Below are 8,308 nucleotides of genomic sequence, written 5' to 3' on the forward strand. Positions count from 1 at the left end.
TGGAAATCTTGAAAGACAGAATTCATTATGCTATATGCACATAACTTAATTTGTTTGTACAAACGTTTTATACATGATGTCGGTGAATTTATCTCCAACACCCATGAGTTTATCAAGGTGCTAATATTCCGTGATCTGTATTGTAGGATAATGTTAATAGCACATAATATCTCTAGTTATATATAAACAAATAGCTCAGAAAACAGAAAGTTATATCTATGACGCAGGCTGACTCGAACCCCTTGGGCCACAAAGCCTCACCATGGCCCAACACTTGGCCTGCCCTGCCATTGCCCAGCCTACCAACCAACCTGGGCCACAACCTACAATGTGAGCACTAGCCCACGTCTATGTTTCGCCCGTAAGCACAGTACTATATATTGCGTTGAATCCCATTTTACGGGATCCAATAGTTTCGCCCCTATACACATTTGTTTTTATCCGGATGAATTTTCAAAATCATTAATTAAGGAGCACTCTTTGCAAAGGTCACATATTTAGATGTGACATGTTGTGAGATATACACACAAGTTTAGTTAACAATATTTGTTTTTAATCTAGACATTTTTTCGAAATCAATAATTAAGGAGCACTCTTTGCAAATGTCAGCATTGCTGGTGCCAGAGAGGCAAAAAATTGAGGTTAATTACACAAATGTTTAGTATCCGATGGAGACATGTTGCAAGATATACACACAAGTTTAGTTAACAATATTCGCCCTGACATGCATCCTATGATCCACTACCTCCCTCTCCACCTCTTCCTTCAAACTTGTTTTGAGGATTCAAGTACTCGGCTGAATTTCATTGAGGCATCTAACTGCTGGCAGGCCTGAGAAACCATTCAACCCCTCGCACCAATAAACTTCTAGCAGCTTGAGCTTAGGAATTGGACCTTCTTCAAACAACACTGATCGGAGGCCGTATACTCCACGGAGCTCCAATACCATGAGACTTGGGAAAGATGAGATATGGAAATGGAACCGTGCCCCATTGAACGAATAAATACTCACGCCTAGAACTGCAAGATTTGGGAGCGCCCCAAGGGCTTATATTATATGGCATCATCATCTTGCTCAAGTGCGCTTCTCATCAACACCAACTTGGAGAGATCCTAAAGATTATGGATCCATTCTTTTTCCCTGATTAGTTTACCTTCCAGAATGAGGCTCTTAAGGCTTCTTGGTAGCAACAAACCCTTCTTACACTAGGGCCTTCAATATTTCTCCTTGAAATATTGACAAAATCATTGTGTAAGAAGGGACTTCAATTTACCCAAACAACCATCTAACTCATGAACCTCTTGCCGCGGATGATTCTCTTAAACATGCAAAGATTGAAGTTGATTGTGGCCAGCAATGGCAGACCATAACTACTTGATGTTTCTGCCGCTGATACCAGCCACTTCCAGCTTATGCAGCTGGGTAAGCTCTCCGAGCTCTTTCAGAGTGGCATTTCCATTTCTCCCAGAAATCTTGACAAAGCCTAGTGTAAGAACGACCTTCGATTTACCAATCCCTCTGCGAAGGAAAACCTTTTCTAGACGCCCCTTACAGAAGCGGTATAGATTGAATAAATCATGCCTATTCAAACAAGCATCTAAAACTTGTGGGCCTCAAGAAAAGATCACTTCCACGAAGGTGCTACAACTTTGGTAGATTGGTGATTGTTGTAGGAAACTCACAACATTTTTACCTCTAACATCCAGTCTTTCAAGATGGCTTGAATTCCGCAAAGAATTAGGCATGCATGAAATGTTCTCACATCCTCGAACAAAAAGTACTTGAGGTGATGTTGCTGCACGATTATATCAAGATGATGATTTCTTAACCCTGATGTGTCTTCTAATTCATGTACTCGGAGGAACCTCATATTGTCAGAGATGAAAAAGGATCTCCACTCTCCAAACACTATCAATGAACATACGTGTGACAAGTATGGCATGCTCTCTAGCACATCTTTATCCCTTTTCCAGTTGCTGCCTATCACAAGATGGCATATTACACCTTGTGTCTCGCTTAAACAAAAACCTTCCTCCAGCACTAAAACAAGGTTTTCCTCCTAGCCTTTGAGATCGCATATTTCACAGATCATATCACGAAGTTGGCAAGAAATAATTTTCTGACTGCAATGGTCTATCCCTTCCCCTGGCAATATCATACTCCTAACTAGGAGGTCATCAAAGTACTCCTGAAAAAGTCTGGGTGCAGTCATGCCATGCATATATCCCTTGAGTAACCCTCCGCAATCCACCGCCTAACCAAGCGACCCCACCTAATTCTGTGGTCTTCTGGAAATATGGACAAGTATAGGAAAGCATAGTTGAGATGGTATGGCGAACCATCATAGCTCCTCATAAGAACTGTCTTTATTGTCCTAAGTTCATGATTTATGTCCAATTCAGTGCTAATACAGTCGCATTCATCTTTCTCAATTCAATAACAGTTTTTGGCTTAGTAGCTAGCAATCCACTAATAGTCAATATTGCAAGCAGAAGGCCATCACATTTTTGCATGGTAACTCTTGCTTGCTCCATCATAGCTACGGCTAAATCATTTTTCCCAATATTGTCCCTGAAAACCTGCAACCAACATAATTTGACAAAGTTAACTATTTGTATAAAAAATCATTGTTGTTAAATTAAGAATATGAACTTGTTTGTCTTAGCTTCAACTTGTGGCTTCTGGAAGCCAGAGCCTTGACCCTCAGGGTAAGTTTGCTATGATAATTTTCTCACCCATTTCGATTTAACTCTTTTGTTCGAATTTCTATTTTGTTACTATTACATAGAAAGGCCTAAGGGTAAGTTCATTCATGTGCAGTGAACTTTGTGATCCTAGCACTGCTACTATTCGAATGTGCACCTGGAAGCATGACTATGACAATTCAAATATGCACCAGCATCTATTGATAACAAGAATTGGTCCTTGGTACTACCACTAACTCGAGGATGCAAAACATTTACAACAATGCTCCCAGGGCAAAAAAGAATGTGAACGGTTTCCTCCAATGACCTACCTGATTACAATCTCAATAACAAAAATTGGCATGTTGAAAAAAATTGAGGGCACAAAATTGCTACTTTAACTATTCAAATGTTTTTGCACAAGAGACAAACTGTAATTTTTTTACAGAAACTATTTTTCCCAATAAAGCTCAAAAGATTTGCGTCTTGTTGCATTGATATAAAAGAATAAATTACAGGCCTAAAACTATGCCATTACAACCAAACACCAGCACGAAGGACAACAGCTAACAAATCACTGGGCTCTCGTCACAACACACTCCACAAACAATATGGCATAGACCAGCCAAACTGTCTGTTGAGTGCATAGATGCTGGTCTATGCCATATTAGAAAGGCAGAGATGTGGCGCCCCAACTTGAGAGAAGAGGTGTGGCCTATCAATGGCAGTGAATCATCACACACTATTGACAGAGGCGTCTTCGCCAGACTGAGCTAGTTGTATCCTCCTTCCACCAAGTAGGACAAATACAGCGCGACCCACACAATGACGGGGAAGAACCGGTAGGCCCAAGATGACCACACAAGACATGCCCAAAGCATAAATATGATGAACCACCAATCACGGACGACAACCTGGATGTCACACCACCGCACGAGGCCACACCCTACATCTATCATAATAGCTCCTGACTCACCATATGCTGTCCACCCACCACCTCATGATGCAGATAACCCATGCTAACCAAAGCATGGTCCTCGTCCATGCACCGCCGACACACTCACACATCAACAATAAACAGATATTCGAGACACGTCGCCAGGACGACATAATGTAAGTTCCTTCTTGATCCGGATCGGAAATCATATCCGGATGAGAAATCATATATTTTCCATATCCATTATTGTCATGCAAAGCAACAACACCTACTGTGGACACCACCGCGCACCTGCGATTTAAACGATGGCCCACAGATCCAGAGTGTCGCAAGTTGTGTCTCACATGGGTGCAACAACATCCTTGTTGTTGCCTTGACCTCTGCCCAAATCTACATCAACATCACCAGCATACTCCCTACAGCATTCAAAGGCACATGGCAATTGCCAGCCTACCACCCCACGGAGGCCCCAACACGTCGCACGTCAAGAGGCACCGTACCACCCACAGTGCCCAAGACTGGATCCTAGTCACACATACACTCCATGAAACTTTCTGGAATTCAGCAAGCTGGTCCAGATCTAATGGTAGGCCTTCACTGTTAAGTTCTTTATATTCCTCATATATTTCATTGATGAGCATTGTTGTCTTTTTCTCAGTACTAGTAACATTGTTTGAATCGGGAATGGGTGCAGCAGAACATGATGCATGTACAGCCTAAACAAAAAACAGATGTATGAGAATTTATGCACTTTTGCTCCACGCGTTTTCATATCTAGACTATGTGCACGTTTTTTTAATACTGAGGGTTTGTTCAAGTGCACGCTTCCAGTTCACATAGATTCATCTGAGATGTTTTGACATGTCTCAGTTTACTTCCCTCAAATTTTGAAGTTTGATATATATATCTTTGAGCATCAGGATTAGCAGGTAGCTAATTCATACACAGATGTTTAGGGTATCAAAATTTACTAGGTAAAATTTTAGTGTGTGCGTGTGTGTGTGCGTGCGTGTGTGTGCGTGTGCGTGTGTGAGGTTAAAAGAGACAAACTACCGAACAAACAATGCAAATATAGCCCATAAGCTTTTATTCAAGATTGAATATAGATCAGCCAGGCGAGTCCCACCTTTAATTTCTCATTCTCCACGCCAGCAAGTCTTGATTTGTCGGTGTCAAACGTTGCCACACTACCACTGCCCAGGTTGACCCGCTCCTTCTGCAATTAAACACGAAATGGAAACATATGTATAACAGAAACAAAGAGAGGGAAACATATTCACCTTCTTGTGGAACAAATAAATAGTCTGATCACATGACAATGCTTGAACTCAGAAACTTGGTACGGCTTCTCTGTGCACAAGCTTGCAATTTCATCTTGCTGTGTGGAAACGACATTTCTACTTTGTTTCTTGTTGTCAGGAAGGTACTTCTTAATGCAATGCCACTCTTCTGTTGTGGACAGGTCATTTATGATAATAAGGTAGCTATTCTTACACAACCGCGCATTAAACACACGGACTAAATCACTTTGATCCATCTTCTCCATCTTGGCCAGAACAGCCCCAACACTTGTTTCTTGCTCCGGCTTTTCAACCTCACGGTGGGAATTTTCATAACATAGCCTTACCAAGTTCTGGAGGAACTCTTGTGAATTGAAGGATGGCTTTCCAGCCTCATGGTGGGAGTTTTCATAAAATTGCCTTACCAAGATCCCGAGGAACTCTTGTGGATTTAATGGATGCAACAACCTGATCCAAGCACGGAATCCAAACCTTTTTAGTACCATTGGGTCATCATAAACTTCTAGATGGCGGACGTCTTCCCGAGATCACCGCTAGTGCCCCCACACAGCGATCACCCTAAGGTCCTCATCGTAGCCAGTAATCAACTGGTGGAGGTCCACCTTTGATGATGAATCGTGTTCCACAACTGCAAACATTGCCGCATGCTACCTCTTGAGCACTACGTTGGTTTTCCCCGAAGAGGAAGGGATGATGCAGCAAAGTAGCGTAAGTATTTCCCTCAGTTTTTGAGAACCAAGGTATCAATCCAGTAGGAGGCTACGCGCGAGTCCCTCATACCTGCACAAAACAAATAAATCCTCGCAACCAACGCAAATAGGGGTTGTCAATCCCTATAAGGCCACTTACGAGAGTGAGATCTGATAGATATGATAAAATAATATTTTTGGTATTTTTATGATAAATATGCAAAGTAAAATAAAGGCAAAGTAAAAGCAAAAGGAAATAACTAAGTAGTAGGAGATTAATATGATAAAGATAGACCCGGGGGCCATAGGTTTCACTAGTGGCTTCTCTCGAGAGCATAAGTATTCTACGGTGGGTGAACAAATTACTGTTGAGCAATTGACAGAATTGAGCATAGTTATGAGAATATCTAGGTATGATCATGTATATAGGCATCACGTCTGAGACAAGTAGACCGACTCCTGTCTGCATCTACTACTATTACTCCACTCATCGACCGCTATCCAGCATGCATCTAGAGTATTAAGTTAATGAAAACAGAATAACGCCTTAAGCAAGATGACATGATGTAGAGGGATAGACTCATGCACTATGAAGAAAACCCCATCTTGTTATCCTCGATGGCAACAATACAATACGTGCCTTGCTGCCCATACTGTCACTGGGAAAGGACACCGCAAGATTAAATCCAAAGCTAAGCACTTCTCCCATTGCAAGAAAGATCAATCTAGTAGGCCAAACCAAACTGATAATTCGAAGAGACTTGCAAAGATAACCAATCATACATAAAAGAATTCAGAGAAGATTCAAATATTATTCATAGATAGACTTGATCATAAACCCACAATTCATCGGTCTCAACAAACACACCGCAAAAAGAAGATTACATCGAATAGATCTCCACAAGAGAGGGGGAGAACATTGTATTGAGATCGAAAAAGAGAGAAGAAGTCATCTAGCTACTAACTATGGACCCGTAGGTCTGAGGTAAACTACTCACACTTCATCGGAGGAGCTATGGTGTTGATGTAGAAGCCCTCCATGATCGATGCCCCCTCCGGCGGAGCTCCGGAACAGGGCCCAAGATGAGATCTCATGGATACAGAAAGTTGCGGCGGTGGAATTAGGGTTTTGGCTCCGTATCTGATCGTTTGGGGGTATGTAGGTATATATAGGAGGAAGGAGTATGTCGGTGGAGCAACAGGGGGCCCACGAGGGTGGAGGGCGCGCTTGTGGGGGGGGGGGGGGTAAGCGCGCCCCCTACCTCGTGGCCTCCTCTTTTCTTTCTTGACGTAGGGTCCAAGTCTCCCGGGTCTTGTTCATTGAGAAAATCACGTTCCCGAAGGTTTCATTCCGTTTGGACTTCGTTTGATATTCTTTTTCTTCGAAACCCTAAAACAGGCAAAAACAGCAATTCTGGGCTGGGCCTCCGGTTAATAGGTTAGTCCCAAAAATAATATAAAAGTGAATAATAAAGCCCAATAATGTCCAAAATAGTAGATAATATAGCATCAAGCAATAAAAAATTATAGATACGTTGGAGACATATCACCGCAGTAGCAGTGCTGGCCTGCTCCTTTGTCGCGGTCGACTTGGAGCCTGAGCTCTCGCAGATGAAGCGGCAGCAGAGGTTCCTGTTGCTCACGTCCTCCACCTTGGCCCTGAGCTTCTTCATTTCCCATATCTTGGTGTATGACCGAACGCTTCATTCGATTCATCCTACCCCGAAATCAGTAATTCGGTCCTCGATTGGCTCTATCCACGTGGGAGAGTAGCAACCCTTCCATCTTTGAGTTATAGCGATGCACTACGAGATGTACAACTATGCCTACATGGTTCAGTTTGAGTCAGTGCAATTCAATCCGCGATGTGTTGTGAACTTATAAAAATTTGTTTTGAAGTTTAATTGTGTATATTATGTATTAGTTAACTAATTTTAGAATTTCACAAAAAAATATTTTTAGAGCATCTTCAACGTCGATCCTCAAACCACCCGCAACCGTCCGGACCGCACGGTTCGGACGTGTTTTGCCATCCAACGCGGTCTTGTATTGGTCCGCTCGGTTGTCCGGGTGCACTTTCCCGCAAAGCTGAGACAAACTAGGGGGGCTTGGCGGGCGTCCGGACCCCTATAGTGTCTGCTTCTGACTGTACTGACCCACCATTATCCCCCTTCCCTGCTAACGCGCGTTTCTTGCTCGAAACGGCCAGTGTCGCTCTAGAGCGTCAATGCATTCATGCCCGAACAGAGCGTATGAGACCTCTCGCTGCTTTCGGCATTGAAGCGACGCACCGGTCAAGAGAGCGTCGCCCGCGCCGCTTCCCGGTGCACTCGACTGCTCCACGTTCAAAAGACATCATGGTGGTCCGTCACGCTACATTAATGATATGAGGTTTCCGAGGTACCTACTATGGCGCCACCCATCCGTCTGTATATCACCCACCATTAACCACACCATGGTGGCCCATTGCCATTCGCCCGCTATATAAACTCCATTCCCGGCCATAGCCGCAGTCATCCTCCCCCGGTCCCTTTCTCATCTCCACACCACGCCCGCCATGGCCTCTCGCACTCCAAAGCCCTCTGTGACAGCCTCTTGTCCGAGTAGAAGAAGAGAGATGGTTGCCATTCCTGTCGGCTGGCAGGCCGACATGCAGATGGTGACCGACGACGTCCCAATGGAGGACGTGGCCGAGG

At 43.5% G+C, this 8,308-nt stretch overlaps 1 pseudogene; it reads right to left on the minus strand.

Moving 5' to 3' along the window:
- Positions 1–700: 700 nt before the first annotated feature.
- On the minus strand, positions 701–7,285 carry LOC119318844 (annotated as a pseudogene).
- Between the last annotated feature and the right edge of the window lie 1,023 nt (positions 7,286–8,308).

This window comes from Triticum dicoccoides, chromosome 6A, assembly GCF_002162155.2.
Source record: "Triticum dicoccoides isolate Atlit2015 ecotype Zavitan chromosome 6A, WEW_v2.0, whole genome shotgun sequence".
NCBI classification, from domain to species: Eukaryota; Viridiplantae; Streptophyta; class Magnoliopsida; order Poales; family Poaceae; genus Triticum; species Triticum dicoccoides.